Source organism: Hibiscus syriacus, unplaced genomic scaffold, assembly GCF_006381635.1.
Source record: "Hibiscus syriacus cultivar Baekdansim isolate YM2019G1 unplaced genomic scaffold, ASM638163v2 tig00110893_pilon, whole genome shotgun sequence".
In the NCBI taxonomy this organism is placed as follows: Eukaryota; Viridiplantae; Streptophyta; class Magnoliopsida; order Malvales; family Malvaceae; genus Hibiscus; species Hibiscus syriacus.
In genome coordinates, this window is record NW_024062901.1 from 9670471 (window position 1) to 9690408 (window position 19938).

Genomic DNA, 19938 nt, shown 5'->3' on the forward strand with positions numbered 1-19938 from the left:
TCAGATAAAAACTGATCCGGTTTTTTCATTAAGCAAAAAAAATCGGTTTATAAAAAAATCGGTTCGGATCATAACCGGTTTGGAGGGCCGGATGATGTAACCGGTGTAACCGGTTTCGGTTTGAAAAAAATCGTTTTTTTTTTAAAAATCGGTTTTTAATCCGGTAAAAAATCTGGTCATCCAATTTTTTAAACCTCAGACCGGATTTTTAAACCCCAGACCGGATTTTTTTCCAGATAAAAAACCAATTTTTATTCGGTTTTTTTCAAACCGGTTTTTAATCCGGTAAAAAATCCGGTAGTCCAATTTTTTCCCAAACCGGTTATACTATCCGGTTTTAAAATATCCGATCCGGTTTAAAAAAATCGGTTTTTCCCAAATCCGGTTTCGGATATTTTTTTGTGTAAAATCAGATATTCGGATTTTTTGTGCACCTCTACTTACGATTATTTTATTTGGATTTCATGGTCTCAAACTCCAAAAATAATTCATCGTATGCATTTTGTAACTCATTAAAAGAACATGAATTGGATTTCAAGAGTCATTAAGCACATTACATTTTTTGGTTCTTCTTTCTTGTCACCATGAAGTTCTTCGAGCTTATTCCAAAACTCTTTGGCATTTGAAAAAGAAGAAACGCCTTCATAGACATTAGGATCAAATGCACAAAACAATATATGTATGGCCTTGGTATTTTGTTAGGCGTGCTTTCGTTCTTGGTCACTCCACTCCTTCGTGTTCTTCGTTGGATAAGAGTGGTTGTTCTCGACCATCTCTCATGCATCAAGATAATTGGATTAGATGAATAACTTCATTAATTTCTTCCAATGAAAATAGTTAGCTCCATTGAAGTATGGAGGCTTGTCGATCAATTGAGAGTCTTTCATGTGGAACGAGTCAGAGGCAGAAGCCATCTTCTTGGTTGTGTCAGAAATGGATAGAGCTTCTTCAAGGATCGTCTCAAGGTTGTTAAATCTTCTAATAAGTCAAGATATGATACCAATTGTTAGGATTTATGAAGCTCGATCGATTAACTGAAATATACCAAGAGGGAGTGAATTGACTTTTTAAAATTTAGGGAGTAAGGAGTATAAAGATAGAAAAATTTTCACAATGATTTATAGTGGTCCGACTTCTTCAAAGAAGTCTACATCCACTTCCTAAGCTCTTCACTTAGGATTTTCCAACAAATCCACTAATTTGTTTTTTTTCAATGATCAAGAGTAACCTTTACAATTCCCTTGTTTTTCACTTGGCTAAACTAGAACTAAAACCCCCTTACAAAGGATAAGAAATGTGTAAACAATAAGACTTCTCTAGGTTGGTGTCTAAAAAAATTTAGCTCACAAACACAAAACCTAAGGATATATAATTAAACTCAAAACACAAATATTTACAAGAGAAAGAAAATAAGGATTGAAAAATTTTCTCTTGTGTATGAATGCTTAGATAGGTGTTGGTCACCTTCTTCAAGTGTACTCAACTTGTGTTTATATGTTGGAATGAGTTACTAATTGTTTCTATCCGTTGGATATGATTTGGAGCCTTTGGGAGCTAAAAAATATGCAATTATACGCAAGGGTTTCAAAACCTTCATTTAAAATTTTGTTCGTTTGAACAGGGGGTTTCGAGACCTGTAGGCCAAATTTACATTATGCCTTAGAGGTTTTGAAACCTCTTCAAGGGGTTTCGAAACTAGCCCAAATTGACTGTTTCACCTTTTAAAAACTTAAAAACTTTGAATTATTTTTGTAATGTTTGAACAAATTCAATTTGGTCCAAAAACAAATTTGCCCTTGTTTGTTATATCAAAATATTAGTTCTACACGTTCTCCCTAGTAACTGATATTCCCAAGTCACTCTCTGAAAGCTGGTTCTTGAATGGGCTAAGCACATCTATTGCCGTTAGAACAAACAAAATTAAGTATTGGAAAGACCCGACTCGGATTAGGTTGTCTCGTTGAGAATCGAATCCGATCTCAATTTCCCTTAGTGGACCGCCTTTAAGTGTGTTCACAAGAAGTTGAATATGACACATGCCGATCCTTCCTCCGAACTATAAATTAAAACAACATCCATACCAACATCGACTTTTTGATTTGAAATCATTTTAATTTTAAAAAGATGATCTATTGTTGATCTTTGATTCCAGAAAATCGAGAATGAAAACCGAAGGTATTTTAGTGTTTTTCAATTCTTACATATGGAATTGAGTCGTCACTAGCTCTCGGCTAATAAATAAATTAGCTAAGCATGGTGGAAACCATACTTAACATGTTTTTTTGAAAAAAGTTTAATGTTAAAACAGAAATGAAAATAAAAAGGAAATTTTATAAAATCAAAAACAAAGTAACAAAATAAAATTCAACACCAAAGATATATTAAGCCTTACCCTAAAGAGGATATTTATAGGCATATAAATCCTAAAAATAACAAAGAATTCAAGATAATCATAAATTTCCAAAGATAATTCAAATGTTTTAAAATTCAAACTAAAATTGAATTCCCAAAATATCCCTCCAGATCGTACTGACTAAGTAGCTTCCAGAATCTTTATCCTTCTAGAATTTACCACGTCAGACCCACGTCGTGCCCAACATCGTACCCATGTCTCCAGTTGCACCCAAGAAATAAAAAAATACATATTTCACCTTTTTTCTACCAGTTCCAGTAAACAAGTCACTGTACATAAAATAAATGAAATACAATCCAAATCAACAGTGATATATTCATAAAATAGGAGAATTGGAAAGTATAAAGCGATAATTTAAAACGCTCATAAAATTCTCCCTCACTTGTCTCATGCTTGTCCCCAAGCATGCTTTGATCAAACTAGTTAAGAACTTAATTTACTTTCCTCCATCTCGTTTCATACCAATGAAAATTATGAAAGTCAAGCTCACAATAACCATTTGAATCAAAACACCAATCAAGTGAATAAACACAAATAAGATTAAGTCAAACAATATTGCAACTTCTAATCATTCATCAATAAAAAATCCAACCTAATTTAATTCCTCACAAGGATTCACTCAATCCACTCAAATTTTTTTCGGGTGCAAATACGCTCAAAGGCAGAACTAAACAAGAATTTCCATAGGCTTGTAACATAATCAAAATCTTCACAACTTAATAGAAATAAAATGCAAAGATCATTGGGTCTTTAAAAAGGGTGTAATGAGGCTTAGGTAAAGGTAGGGAAAAGGCTGGTAATGAGGTTTGTAATCGAGACAAAGAATTTCTTCAGAAAATTTAAACAAGTCTACAAGCAAAATAAGATAAATGAAACAACCAAATATTTACATCAAAGACATCAATCAACATTTATTCTTCTTCTTTTTTTCGATATTTTTCTGCTTTTCTATTTATTCGTATGTTGTTTTTCTTCTTCTTCTTTTTTCAGAACAAGGTTACTCATAAGCTTCAATTCTTTGTCTTTACAAGGGTGAAAAGAGAGTGAAAAACAAAAAGGCTCGGGTTTAAGATCGAGGTGAAAACAAAGAAGTGGAAAAATGCTCAAAATGGTTCACAAATGGAGAAGAAAATGGGAGGCTTTTTTTTCTTGGGTAAAAAGGGGTGAATCCTAATGCCCAAATCATGTCAAACCACAAAATTTCTAGTGTACACTCAAAATGTATCAAGCCAAAAGTTCTAGATTTTCAAGATTTAGTTCGATACTCTCAAGCAAGAAAAAAGATCATAAAATTTAACATTCTCAAGGCTCAAAATCACCCCAAAGTATCTTCATCAATCAAGTTAGGTGAAATTCAATCAACAAAATCAAGGAATGTCACAACGAAGTCAAATTAAATTCATGTTCACGCGATTCAACTATCAAGAGTGTTCATATTTAAAATATTTACATGAACTTAAACAATCATAACATGCTAAAGATAATCGACGAAAACAAAAAATTTCAACCAAGTATTCAACCAATTCAATCAAGCATACAATCAAACAATTTCACAAGACAAGTAAGATGAAATTCAATGAAATCTTTACAATTTTGACAAGCGTCGTTTTACTCGTCAAAATAAAAATAAAACCTCTTCTCAAATAAAAGAAATAAAAATAAATATAGTATAGTATAGTGAAAGAAGGTCGATTCACAGGGACTTAGAAATTCCTGATGCGATTTAATGTTGATTTCAGTCCAGGCAACTACAAGAAAAATAAATTAGAAAAAAGGAAGTTTCGTAATTGAGAGATAAAGAAAGGTAAAGAAAATAAAGATTAAAATTGAAGTAAAATAAAAGAAAGTGTAAATAGAGATTTAAAATAATAATGATGGAATCACCTCAAGCTAGCTTTGTTTCAATTCCGTTTGATCATCAAATGGATTTTTGCTCCGAGATTCATGTTGGTTACATTATACAAGGCCCAACCCATTGTAACTTGTCTTTCTCTCTAGTAACCGATCTTCCCAAGTCACACTCCGAAAGTTGATTCTTGAATGGGCTAACCACTTTTATTGTCGTTAGAACAAACAAAATTAAGTACTGGAAAGGCTCGACTCAGATTATGTTATCTTGTCGAGAATCCAATCCGATCTCGATTTCCCTTAGCGGACCGCCGATAAGTGTTTTCACAGGAAGTCGAATATACCACATGCATATCCTTCCTTGCAACTATAAATTAAAACAACAACCAGACCAACGTCGACTTTTTGATTTGAAATCGTTTTAATTTTAAAAGATGGTCGATTGCTGATCTTTGATTCCAGAAAATCAAGAATGAAACCCGAAGGTATTTTAGTGCTTTTCAATTCTCACATATGAAATTGAGTAAACGCCAGCTTTCGGCTAATAAAGAAATTAGCTAAGCATGGTGGAAACCATACTTAGCAAGTTTTGTGAATTTGTTTTAAGTAAAATAGAAATGAAAATAAAAAGGAAAGTTTATAAAATCGAAAACAAAGTAACAAAATAAAATTCAACACCAAAGATGTCTTAAGCCTTACCCCAAGGAGGGTATTTATAGGCTTCTAAATTCTAAAAATAATAAAGAATTCAAAATAAAGATAATCCTAAATTTCCAAAGATAATTCAAATGTTTTAAAATTCAAACTAAAAATTGAATTCCCAAAATATCTCTCCAGATCGTGCTGACTAGGTAGCTTCCAAAATCTTCATTTTTCTAGAATATGTCACGTCAGACCCGCGTTGTAACACCCCAACCCCTATCCGACCCGGATACAAATCCGAGGTGTCACATTGACTTGTCAAAGCATATACTTTTACAAAATAAACCATAGAAAATTTAAAACTTCTATTCTATAAAGAAATTCTTTTACATAAACATGTTAAAACCTTAACAGACTTCATCAGAGTGTACATATTTAATGACTTAGATACATGCCAACATACTAAATTATATGACAAGACATACTTTACAAAATATTTCTGATATGAACTTTGCGCGGAGGTATGCTATTTTACGGATCCGAAGCTTGATCTTTTGACTTATCCACACCTACGTGTAAGACACTTACACGCTAAGTCATAGACTTAGTGAGACATGTAAATGCACAATACAAACTAACAAATGCATACAAATATCATATAATACACATCATAATTACATACCTATTGAACCAATCATTAACATATTTATCATTACTTATTTCCTTGTCATTAATTCTATTCTATCTTCTGAGCATATATTTGACACAAACATATAATATAGCTCCAAAACACAATAATACATGAATAAATACTAATGTCATATCATACATAATCACATATCATCTCTTATCACAAAACACATATGCACTCATTATCATTACCTTCTTTTCTATTATCATATGATTCTAAGCTTATCATTTATAACTGTCATATAGCACAAATATCATTTCACTAAGAACACATGTATTATCATAACACATAGTTATTATCTTTAAAGCCCGTGCACTCTTTTAAGAACTTAAGGTATGCGAGTACATAGAGGTTGTGCACAATGCTGTCATCACAGCTCGTATAAATCCCACTAGGGGCGCGTAGAAATTTGTCCCGTAGGATCACTGTGTCCCGAAGGACCACTATGTCTAGAAGGACCACTGATAATCCCTCGACTCTTGGCATGCCAACTATACCTAAAGCTCTCATAACACATGACATGGACATTACCTTTTATATCTTTTCACATATACACGTAGGCACATAGTTCACTTTCACATAGCATATTTCCATGTAACTCACATTCACTTATCACATAGCTTTTCACCTTTACTTGTATTCTTTTTCACATAGCTCATAGTTAGGATTCTTATCTCATAACACATGTTCGCATATACTTATTCTCATACAATCCCTTTATTCAGTTATAACATTTAACCTAGCTTATTATGCTAACATGTATTCACATCACTTATTTAGCATACATAGCATATCATGTAACATTCTAGTATAACACATATAAGTCATATCACTTTCACGTATGTTTCATATCATTGAATCACATAACCGATTATCACACATACATACATTTACATAGTTCACATATAAAGATGCATTTAATCAATTAAACATGTGCATTTATTCATATATAATACATTTTTTCACCATATCACTACATGTTTATGCTTCAGTACCCTTAATCACATAATAGAGGAATTAGACTCGTCGCAAGTCTTAATTTCCTATACATAATGTACATATAATATCATGTACTCACCTGGTCTGAATTAACACTCTTAAGCTCTTGTTTTCCTTGTGCATCTTACTTTGCCGACTTATCTGAACTTTGCTTTCGATCGATGTCTACACAATCATATATTTATACTATCAGTATCCAATTGATATACTATAATCCATTACTTCTTAGACTGAAAGAAAGATTTATTCCATTTCACATTGAAGTGCATCAGTACATTCTACAGTGTATCGATGCATCCCTTAACATGTGCATCGATGCACTACCCATGCATCGGTACACAAATCACATTCGATGTTTTCATTTTAAGGGGTGTATCGATGCACTCCTTATGCATCGATGTACTAATTACATTTGATGTTTATTTATTTGAGAGTGCATCGATACACATTGAAGATGCATCGATGCACATAACCCAGAAATTTCATTTTGAGCACGAAAATGTCTTACTTTGTCCTCAAATTCTACTTATTAACCCCTCCTTATACCTTAAGACTTATCTATACATATAAACCTTCTTATAACACTATAACACTTCACCATCTCTCATAATTCACCATAATTCTTGAATCAATAAATTTCATCAAATTTTCCATGTGTTCTTAATTCAATTCTATCACCTCTAACTTCTTAATTAACCCTTTGACAAGTCAAATTCATCCTTAGAACTTCAAAAACCTTTCTATAACAAAAGTTCATTTCTAAACTCTTAATAGAAATTCCTTTCTATTTCTCTCTTCTTGGTGTTTTAAGCTTATATAAGCTTTACTTAAGCTTATATAACACCCAAATAATCAAAACCTACTTAAAATTCAAGAAATCAACAACTAAAATCAAACTTACCCTTAACAATGGAAGCCAACGTGAAAAAGAAAGAAGAAGGAATAAGCTTTCCAGAAAACTCTCACTTCCCCACGTGTTATCTTCCTAAATAAGGGAGATAAAATATCCTCCAAGCTAAATTACCATAATACCCTTATAATCCTTTCATAATTACCCTTTTATCCAACACTAAAATATTCTTATTAAATCTTTAAACATTTTAATTTTCCTAAATTGATCCCCAAATTTAAAAAATTCTCATTTTAGTCACTGACCCAGATTTCGGAATGTTACAAATCTCCCCTTCTTTTAAAGAAAATTCATCCTCGAATTTTCACTTTACCTCAAATGAAGCAATCCTTTATAATACTCAACAATTCTTATCTTACCCTTACTATTAACCTTATACTCATATACATTTCTCATTCGATACGCAATATATCTATATCTTTCTTACTCATTCCATAAACAACCTTCATATAACTTATTTACTTGGAAACCATATACTATTAATTCTTAACAATTCATTATTTCTTGCTTCTAATCAAATCTTCCAATTATCTTTCTAATTACCACTTACTGAATACTATGATGATTCCCAAATCTATTAAAACCAAACTATTTTAACACGATATCGAAATTTACCTGCCAAAATTTCTGGGTCATCAAAATCTTCATTAGTCCTTAAATTATAAACTTGGGCAGGTGGTTGCATATCATGTTGAGTGAATGACTCCGATCGATTTCTTCTACGACCTCTACCTCTATTTCGTTGAGATACCGCATTATATCTTTCTCTCTATATCGTCTCTTCAGTCATAAATGGACAATCTCGAATAAAATGTCCAACATCCCCACGTCTAAAACAAGCTCCTGAGATCACTCTACAAACTCATGTATGATTCTTTCCACAATATGAACATTGTCTGATTTGACTGAAATTTGATATTCTATCAGGAAAAACATCCGATTCCAACATCTCCAGAGTTAGAGAATCTCCTTCTCTATTTTTCTTTGATAGCGAGGAACTTGACGAAGCACCCATTCTTTTGAACTTATGAACTTTCTGTTCTTTAAATCTTTCATTTTGAGCTCTCTTTAGAGCTTTAGCTCGATTAACCACTTCTTGAAACGATGATAAATTCAAGGCTATCAACAACTCTCTTAGCCTAGGGCGCAAACCCTCTACAAACCAGTCACACACATCTTTTTCGGTCGGAATAAGTTCAACAGCAAAGCAACTTAACTTATTAAACTCACATTCATATTCATACATTGTATAATTCCCTTGTTTCAAATTCAAAATTTCTTGTTTCATCTGTCTGATATATTGATCACCAATGTACTTACGCTTGAATTCTTCCAAGAAGAATAACCAAGTCACTTGATCACTTCTTAATCTCATGGTGATATTGATCCACCATATTCTAGCTTGACCCCTTAACAAGGAAACTATTCCAACTAATTTTTCCACATCAGAATAGTGGAGTCCACCTAACATTATCTTGACATCGTTCAACCAAAGATCCGCAGCAACCGGATCTTTCTCAGCTTCACCCTTAAACTCAGGTGCTCCTAAACCTTTTAATTCCTTAGCTATATTCATTCGAGGAGTTGAGGGCGCAGAGGGTTGAAAACGCGACAAAAAAACATTTAACGTCCCGAAAAATAACCCTCAATCTCTCACTGGTACTTCTGGAGGTGTTCGCTCTTCACCATGCCTGGCCAGGGCAGGTGAGTTGCTACTACCCTCAAGTCTATTACTTCTCCTTTCACTTTGAGGACTCTCACGATCAGACATCTAATACATAACAATATAACTTTATTAGAAAACAACATACTCATGACTCTATCAGATCAGAAACTTTCACTTTTTGTTGGCATGCTCACCTTTTCAAAATACTTTTTACTTCGGTTTAAGCCTAGAATTGGCTAAATCTTAGCTATGATACCATTAAATGTAACACCTCCAACCTGCATCCGACCCGAATACGAATTCGAGGTGTCACATTGACTGGTCAAAGCACATACTTTTACAAAATAAACCATAGAAAATTTAAAACTTCTATTCTATAAAGAAATTCTTTTACATAAACATGTTAAAACCTTAACAGACTCCATTAGAGCGTACATATTTAATGACTTAGTTACATGCCAACATACTAAATTATATGACAAGACATACTTTACAAAATATTTCTGATCTGAACTTTGCGCGGAGATATGATGTTTTACGGATCCAAAGCTTGATCTTCTGACTTATCCACACCTACGCGTAAGACACTTACACGCTAAATCATAGACTTAGTGAGACATGTAAATGCACAATACAAACTAACAAATGCATACAAATATCATATAATACACATCATAATTACATACCTATTGAACCAATCATTAACATATTTATCATTACTTATTTCCTTGTCATTAATTCTATTCTATCATCTGAGCATATATTTGACATAAACGTATAATATAGCTCCAAAACACAATAATACATGAATAAATACTAATGTCATATCATACATAATCACATATCATCTCTTATCAAAAAATACATATGCACTCATTATCATTATCTTCTTTTATATTATCACATGATTCTGAGCTTATCATTTATAACTGTCATATAGCACAAATATTATTTCACTAAGAACACATATATTATCAGAACACATATTTATTATATTTAAAGACCATGCACTCTTTTGAGAACTTAAGGTATGTGAGTACATAGAGGTTGTGCACAATTCTGTCACCACAGCTCGTATAAATCCCACTAGGGGAGCGTAGAAATTTGTCCCGAAGGACCACTGATAATCCTTCGACTCTTGGCATGCAAACTATATCTATAGCTCTCATAACACATGACATGAGTATTACCTTTTATATCTTTTCACATATTCACGTAGACACATAGTTCACTTTCACATAGCATATTTCCATGTAATTCACATTCACTTATCACATAACTTTTCACCTTTACTTGTATTCTTTTTCACATAGCTCATAGTCAGGATTCTTATCTCATAACACATGTTCGCATATACATATTCTCATACATTCCCTTCATTCAGTTATAACATTTAACCTAGCTTATTACACTAACATGTATTCACATCACTTATTTAGCATACATAGCATATCATGTAACATTCTAGTATAACACATATAAGTCATATCACTTTCACGTATATTTCATCTCATGGAATCACATAACCTATTATCACACATGCATACATTTACATAGTTCACATATAAAGATGCATTTAATCAATTAAACATATGCATTTGCTCACATACAATACATTTAGCACCATATCACTACATGTTTATGCTTCAGTACCCCTAATCACATAATAGCGGAATTAGACTCGTCGCAAGTCTTAATTACCTATACATAACGTACATATAATATCATGTACTCATCTGGTTTCAATTAACACTCTTAAGCTCTTGTTTTCCTTGGGCATCTTACTCTGCCGACCTATCTGAACTTTGCTTTCAATCGATGTTTACACAATCATATATTTATACTATCAGTATCCAATTGATATACTATAATCCATCACTTCTTAGACTGAAAGAAAGATTTATTCCATTTCCCATTGAAGTGCATCAGTACATTCTACAGTGTATCGATGCATCCCTTAACATGTGCATCGATGCACTACCCATGCATCGGTACACAAATCACCTTCGATGTTTCATTTTAAAGGGTACATTCGATGTTTATTTATTTGAGAGTGCATCGATACACATTGAAGATGTATCAATGCACACAACCCATAAATTCCATTTTGAGCACGAAAATGTCTTACTTTGTCCTCAAACTCTACATATTAACCCCTCCTTATACCTTAAGACTTATCTATACATATGTAAACCTTCTTATAACACTATAACACTTCACCATCTCTCATAATTCACTATAATTCTTGAATCAATGAATTTCATCAAATTTTCCATTAGTTCTTAATTCAATTCTATAACCTCTAACTTCTTAATTAACCCTTTGACAAGTCAAATTCATCCTTAGAACTTCAAAAACCTTTCTATAACAAAAGTTCATTTCTAAACTCTTAATAGAAATTCCTTTCTATTTCTCTCTTCTTGGTGTTTTAAGCTTATATAAGCTTTACTTAAGCTTATATAATACCCAAATAATCAAAACCTACTTAATATTCAAGAAATCAACAACTAAAATCAAACTTACCCTTAACAATAGAAGCCAACGTGAAGAAGGAAGAAGAAGAAATAAGCTTTCCAGAAAACTCTCCTCTTCCCCACGTGTTATCTTCCTAAATAAGGGAGATAAAAATATCCTCCAAGATAAATTACCATAATACCCTTATAATCCTTTTATAATTACCTTTTTATCCAACATTGAAATATTCTTATTAAATCCTTAAACTTTTCAATTTTCCTAAATTGATCCCCAAATTTCAAAAATTCTCATTTTAGTCACTGACCCGGATTTCAGGATGTTACACGCGTTGTGCCCAGTGTCATGCTCATGTCTCTAGCCGCAACCATGAAATAAAAAAAATACCGATTTCACCTTTTTTCTGCCAATTCTAGTAAACAAGTCACTGCACATAAAATAAATAAAATACAATCCAAATCAACAATGATATATTCATAAAATAGGAGAATTAGAAAGTAAAAAAGTGACAATTTAAAAGGCTCATCAGTTAGACACCTGAATGAGTTAAAAAATAGTTTAGGCACCTATTTGAGAATAATTGTATAGTTTGAGCATTTATTTTGGTATTAAGCCATTAATTACTTATGAGTTAGTGAACTAATTACATTATTATATATCATAGCATATGAATACATTTAAAAAATTATTATGAGTGTGCTTGGTTCAAGTGGTAAGTAGCTTGTTATTACTTAACCATGTATTGGACGCGAGTTGATCCGAATTAATAAAGGCGAAACTTGGAGGGCAAAAAAATATAATTACACATTAACACATGCATGGCTAGGGATGGGCATGGGATCCGAACCCGATGGGTTCCGACCCAACCCAATCGGGATGGATTTTTAAAAAATAATTCGGGTCTGGTCGGGTCAATTTTTTTAATGTGATGTTCGGGTCGGGTTTGAGTTTAGGATGAAAACCCCCGACCCGACCCCAAAAAATATATAATTTTACCTTATATATTTAGGAATAATTACAATAATACCCCTCTATATATTATTTTTTTTCAATTAAGTCATTGTTTTTATTGAATAAAAAATAATTTTTTTATTATTTCGGGTCGGGTCGGGTGAAAACTTGTTTTGGTCGGATAGGGTCGGATCTCGGGTAGAGGACTCTTTGTTCTTGGGTCGGGTTGGGTGGACCAAAAACCTGACCCATGTCCATCCCTACTTAGCATGGCTTTTTCCTATTACTTTCTGCATGATTTTATTCTCTTTCTGACTTTGATTACTTCAGACTTCAAAGTCGTGCAAGTGTTTAATATATCGGTACTTAGTGGTGTTGTTAGTTTAGGATCTGTAGGTTGACAGGGAAAAAGATATAATGTTAAGATAGTTGATTTAATTTTAACAGATGATGTGGATAGAAGAATATGGAATGAATCTTTTAGAATTCCAGAAATCGGAAAATTCATACATACATATATACATACAACACATATAGTCCATATAACACATATATACATACAACACATATGTATAAGACAAATTTGGCATACATACAATACATACATACATTCATACATTCATACATTCATACATTCATACATGTGGAGAATTATCTGATGAAATCTTTAAGCCTTTCCCTGCTGCAGCCTGCAACTCCAAGCTCATCAAACTTCAAAGAGAATAGATGGAGAAAGTATTTCAGTGGAAGGGCAAAGAGAAGTTAAAACAAAAAAAAAAGTTTTATTCAACCTTTGTTTAAACATTGTCATTGCCCTTTCTCTGAAACCTTCATCTTATGTTATTTGCAATCAATTCACGGCCCTTGCTTCCAATCTTATTTTCCATATATATAATACAGTGATTCATAAAAATGAAGGGAAAAAAGAGTAGATGCGAGAATGGTAAGACGAGTTAAAGAAAAAGTACGGGCTTCAAAACTCAAACTCTTTCCTTAACTTGCCCTAGCCTTTCCTTGCAACTATATGAATTAGGGCTAACCAACGAAACCAAAAAACCGATCCAAAACGAACTGAATACACCTCTGATACGAACCTCATCAAACTTCAAAGAAAAGAGTACATTTCTGTTGTATGCCCCACATTTGTTTCTCTTGCCATTTATTTATAGTGAAATGTGAGTGGGGAGGAACCCAAGTTTACACAAATCAAAGGAAATTTGCCCTATAGTTTCCAGGAAGGAAATGTTTAGAACTAGAAACTTAATGAAATGATTAATTATGTTACATTTGTTCAAAAGTTTTTTAATAATTCACAAGTCACACATACAATTGCTATAACTTAATGAGTTTCGTAATAACTCGGAACTTCTAGTGAATAATATTTTCTTTTATCATTGAAATCGTTAGATGAGTTTCGATTTTAACCATATTTTAAATTACACAAAGAAGTTGCATTAAACATTCTAAGAAGATTAAGTTGCATTAAACATTCTAAGAAGATGCATGGTAACTACAGGGTCAATGGGTGTGAGTAAATTATAAATGTTTTAAGGAATCTTTCATTTCTTTTAATTTCGTTTACTCTCTGGGTGTGTGTTTTTTCCTTCAGTCTTCCTCAACTTTTCATATAAGATCTATACCACAAGAACTATATATTTATATTTTTAGACTATCATTAAAAGAAACTTTTGAAGAATGTCGATTATTAATTTTGGGTATATGAATTATTTTTTATACTTAATGTTTTCTATTATGATCTCTTCTGTCATTCAAAGTCTTTTAACTGATTATATTAATTATATAGGCTCCCAACCCTAAAATTTTCTTATATTATATCTTTGTTTTTCCATTGTTTTGCTTATTTCTTAATAACCCTGTCTTTATGACACGTTTTACCATGATTTTATAATACATTTTCTCTGTGTTTTGATACGTTTTCAGTCATTTAGTCGTCGTTTTTGTTTATCTTTTTTCTCAAGGGTAGATTTGACATCATCACGACTAATCAATATGACACTTATTTGTTGTCATGTTGATCGTCCCCTCTCTGGACTCTAGGATTGATTTGGATACACAATTTGTGTTCGTGGATAGTTTTCTCACGTCACTTGACTCTGATTTGCGGATTGTCGGTGGTCTTTTAGTAGCTCCATTCCCTTTTGTTGTTCGTTTGTCGGGACAACCAGATTTCTTCGTATCTAATTTTTTGTTAGGTCTTTTAACCTTTTCTCTTTGGTCATTGTGTGATCTAGGTGGCTTGATTTTTGTGTCAATAGTCATAGGAAAATATCATAATTATATTTTAGTTTACGTTTACGATTATGCTTATAAGCTTTTATTATAATTCTGGATATTTCTCACTTTTAATAAAACTAGCAACTTTCTAAAAAAAAAAATCTTCTATCATTCAATTTTAATTCAGCTAGATGATATAACAACTTCAAAAATTACTACATGACACAATGAAAAAAAGATTCACATGAAAACTTTTTAAAAATAAAATATTTCGGGAAATTGATTTAATTGACATGTTATTGGAAAGAAAGAAAAATTTTAAAAATTATTTAAAAATACCAACAAATATTAACTTGTTGACGTGAAAAATATATGTTAAGTAGGAGCGTGGAGTTAGTCTTTTCGTTAATATAATTTAACAATGTTAATAAAAGTGATTAAATTTATTAATTTAAAATGTAAGTTATTCCATAAGGAAATGAATATATGTTTTTAATAGGACCATTACATCAAGTGGTTACACACGTGAGTAAGGTGGGCCATTGATATCTCTGAGGATGAGGCAAGAAGCTGAATCGGAAGGGGATCAACAACAACAAGTGCATCTAAGGAGTGGACTGAAAGACAACAAGATTTCGAGCTTTCCATATTTACCAAGATAAAGAGCCAAAGTAGCCAATCTCCATTGGTCAAGATCAAAGAAAGTGCGGAAGGGTGCTTTATGAGGTCTGTTCCATATGTAGCGTGAGGTGGTGCAGTCCTGTAAGATGTGCAGCATGGTCTCATTTGCATCGTGGCAAAAACGACAGGAGGGGTCGTCTCCAATTCCACGTCGGCAACGGTTGAAGTTGGTTAAATTTATGTCCCTCGTTGTCAACCAAAGGAATCCTCGTAGTCTTTCTGGAACCTGTAAATTCCAAATCGCAGACCAGCAGAGGCTTTTAACATTCCAAGAGGATAATAAGCATAAGGCATGATAGGCGCCAGAGACTGAAAAAATTATGTTGGGGGATATCGACTAATAGCAAACGTCCGGACCCGCCCCTGAAGAGGGGGCTAAAGTGCTTCTTATGAATGGAAGGGTAGTCAACTCCAACAAATAATTTAACAAATCCCAATCCCATGTCTCATCACTGTGCGCCACTTCAGCAACGGTCAAGGAGGCATTCAAGGGGCATCTTGGATTTGCAAAATATAGAAGCAGACCAATGGATGGAGTCCATGTGTCGTTCCAAAAGTTTACAGATAGTCCATCACTCATAGACCAGGCCAAATTGGCATAAAAGGAGGGGCACAAGTTGTTTAGGTTACGCCAAAGAGTGGAGCAAACAGAACGACGGATCGAGAAAGGGTAGGCCTCAGTGATTTTGTACTTTTCTCAGAGCAAAGAGATCCAAAAAGCTAATGGTGTAAATATAAGAGCAGTGCATATTTTGAAGAGAAGTGCAACATTCTGAAATTCCATGCGACAAATACCTAGACCACAAGAGGAGACAGGTTGGCAAAAGTTGTCCCAATTAACCAAAACTACGGAAGATGTCGAAGAGGAAGAACCCCAGACGAAACAACGAACCATCCGCTCGATCTCATTACATAGAGAACTAGGAAGCTTACAGACTTGCATAATAAAAGTGGGAATACTAAGAAGAACCAATTTTGCAAGTGTGACCCGTCCTGAAAACGGGAGTGTATGAGCCGACCATTCATCAAGCTTTTGTCGAATTCTGTCTATGATGAAACTATAGAGATCCTTGGATGCATTAGAATGTCGAATCGGTGCACCCAAATATTTTCCCAGTTTAGCAACTTCACGAAAGCCAAGCTTGGAACAAATTGCCTCTCGTGTTGATAAAAGAGTATTTGGTGAAAAGAAAATTGCCGTTTTATGTTTGTTAACTGAGTGACCTGAATGGTGGCCGAAAAGAGTCAAAGTTGAGTCAATGATTGTTAACCGAGTGACCTGAAAGGTGGCCGAAAAGAGTCAAAGTTGAGTCAATGAACGTGGCATTAGCAAGGTCACCTTTAGCATATAAGATGAAGTCGTCGACAAAATATAAATGGGAAACCGGAGTGCCTTGGCGAGACATCCGTATAGCCGATCAAGTATCGGCATTCACTTCCTGATACCAGGCACTTTCAAAAGTTTCATAGCAAAAACAGAGGTCTTTATTTCTTCTTCCTCATGAGGGGATGTTAAGTCCGAAACAACCATGCTCGACAAAGAGGGAAATGCTCCTGCAATGGGGAAGGCTTCCACCATGGGTGACGAACAGACGAGTGAAATAAAAGGCAGCTTCATTTTGTAAGGCACTTTCATCATCACACCAATCGTCATTACTGACATTAAAACAACGAATAAAGAGAATCATCCCAATTAGAGTTGACAAAATGTTTGAAGTCACGATGAAGGGACCAACTAAAGAGATATAGGAACCGCTAATTATTACGTCCGTTAGAAGGAGCCAAAAGAGATAGGAGAATTGGCCTATGATCAGATTTCATTCGCACCAAATGTTGAAGAGATGATGAGGGAAAAGCCCCAAGCCAGTGAGAATTGTCAATGCTTCGATCTATCGGACGGAGTGAAGCTTGGTCCATGATACCCAAGATCTTGCAACCCAATGTTATAAACCATGCTTTGGAAGTCTTTATCTGTGGATGAAGAAGTGGTACAACCCCTACGGTCATCATGGTAGAGAGTGACATTGAAATCACCCATAAACAGTCAAGGCTGAGAAACTGTAGTCGCAAGAGCTTCCAGAGAAGACCAAAGTAATTTCCGAATAGCGGAGGACGAACTTGCATAAATTGAAAGTCGATAAGAACAGAGTTTTGTCAAGGTGTCTTTAGTCTAGGATTCGATAGTGGGTAAATTGAAAATGAAAGAACGAGATATCCACGTGGATATGATCATACCAACATAGCCACATCACACCAAAGAATCCGATACCTTTAACCTTGTGGGAATTTCGAAAACCCAAAGCAACAATTATTCGATCAGCTCGGACCCCGCTAATTTGTGGTTCCACAAAAACACAGATGTCAGGATGATGATCACGGAGATACTGACGTGTAACACGTAAGAAATTCCTGCTAACACAACCTTGCACATTCCAAACGAAAGTTTTTAAAACAAAAAACAAAAAAGCTTAAAGGATCCGGGAGGCCAGAAACCACTCAACCATGGCCATGAGAGCAGTGGATGTGGGATCAGAAGCAGGATCAATTCCCTGCGCCAACAAGGTGGGGGCTGGAGGATGGTCAGTGTGCTCCATTATAATGTAATCAGAATTACAGTCTCAATATCCAGATGTTGCGATGTCATATTAGAAGTAGAATCTCCATTCTCAACAACCTACTGCATATGAATAGCAAGCGAGCCCGCGATTGGGGTATCATCTATTGCCATGACAACTGTGGCATGCTTGGTGGGGTTGAGAGAATTTTTTATTAGCAGGTCTGGAAGAACGATTGGAACTGGCAGAATGTTTGTCCAGACCTGTGGGGAAGGAATATTCAAGTTTCGAGCACCTAAAACGACCACAGGTTGCTTTCGCAACGTAACCGGAGCTTTTCCTTTTGCTTTATGACTGTCAGATGAGCAGGGATAATTCTCTTTACCATGAGCAGTTTTATTCTTTGGAACGGAAGCAGTTGTGCAAGCAGTTGGAGGGTGCGATTGAGGATTAGCATTCTCATTTTCGGTCTGGGCATCATGGCCATCTTGGAGGGGCTAAATCTAGAGGAATGGATAGTTGCAGTAGTTTTCGGTTGAGCTTGGCCAAATTCTTTTCGAGTTGGTCGGCATTTCTTTTTCTCAACAAGCATCCAAGTACCGAAGGGATCCGAGGGAGCAGAATTCTCAGTGTCAATAATGGGTTGTTCATGATTGCTATTGGCATCATCTGTAGAATTATTCATCTTCTTTGGGCAACAATCACTTGTGTGTCCATAAGATACCACACTTCAAGCAAACCATTCGGAGTGATTCATATTCAATGAGTTGTGCCTGACCATTTATAACAATTTTCGAGACTAGAGGATTGTTCAAGTTAATTGTCACAACCATACGAGCGAATCTACCGCAACGATCGTTATATGTTTGATAATCTATTTTCGCGACCGAGCCAAGGCACGATTCGATCACCTCAATCAAACTTTATTTATACCACGTAATCGGAAAACCCGGAAGGCGCATCCATGCCATTATTCTGTTGGGATACAATTGCAAGGTTCTAAAATCCGGAGACCAAGGCTCCATAGTGATGTAATGACCGAAGAATGTCCTTGGACCATCAGATAGGACTTTCATGTAGTCACTGTGTGCCGAGAACTTGCCCAGAAAATAATCGTTTTCAATGTCAATCAATTTTAGAGGGTGGAATGGTTTCCAGATGTTAAGTATCCGAGAATGGAAGGTGTTGTAGCCAATCTATCGACCTAGGATCTTGAGAACTAAAGTTTGGTCCATGCTTTTTAGTGCTAGGTTTTGAACCCAATTACAGAAATTAATGAAAAGAATCTCATCTGCTTCCCCAACGCTAATGACTTCATCGAACAGTTCTAGATCATCATCATTACAGGATAAAAGATCTCCGTCTAAGGGAGCAGAGTTGAAACCTAGAACAGTATCTTTATAAGAAACTTGTGGGGAACTGGAGGAGGGCTTACGCATGACGACGCTCGCGGGGTAGAGTTATTAGGCAGCGCTTCATCCCAGCGACGCTCGTTAGAATTTATAAAAAATAATTAAAATTATCACGATTAATTTTTTATTTAACGATGCTAAAAAATAGGGCAATAAAAATAATTTTATATATTTTAAATATAAAAATAGCATGATGTACTCCTAACTGATGTCATTCATTCATGTTAATTTTTTTAAAAGGGAAAATATTTTAATAAATAATTTAAAAATAAATAATAAAAAAGTGTACTTTAATAAACAACCTTTTAAGCCTTAAAATTCTAAGAAGAACCCAAATTGTCCTTAAATAAAGGGTCTAAAGGAAAATGAGGCCCAATGTTTCAAAGAACTTAACAGTCTGAACCAGCAACTCTACTAAACATCAGACACAGCTCGGAACAGTTAAACACGAACACGACACAGC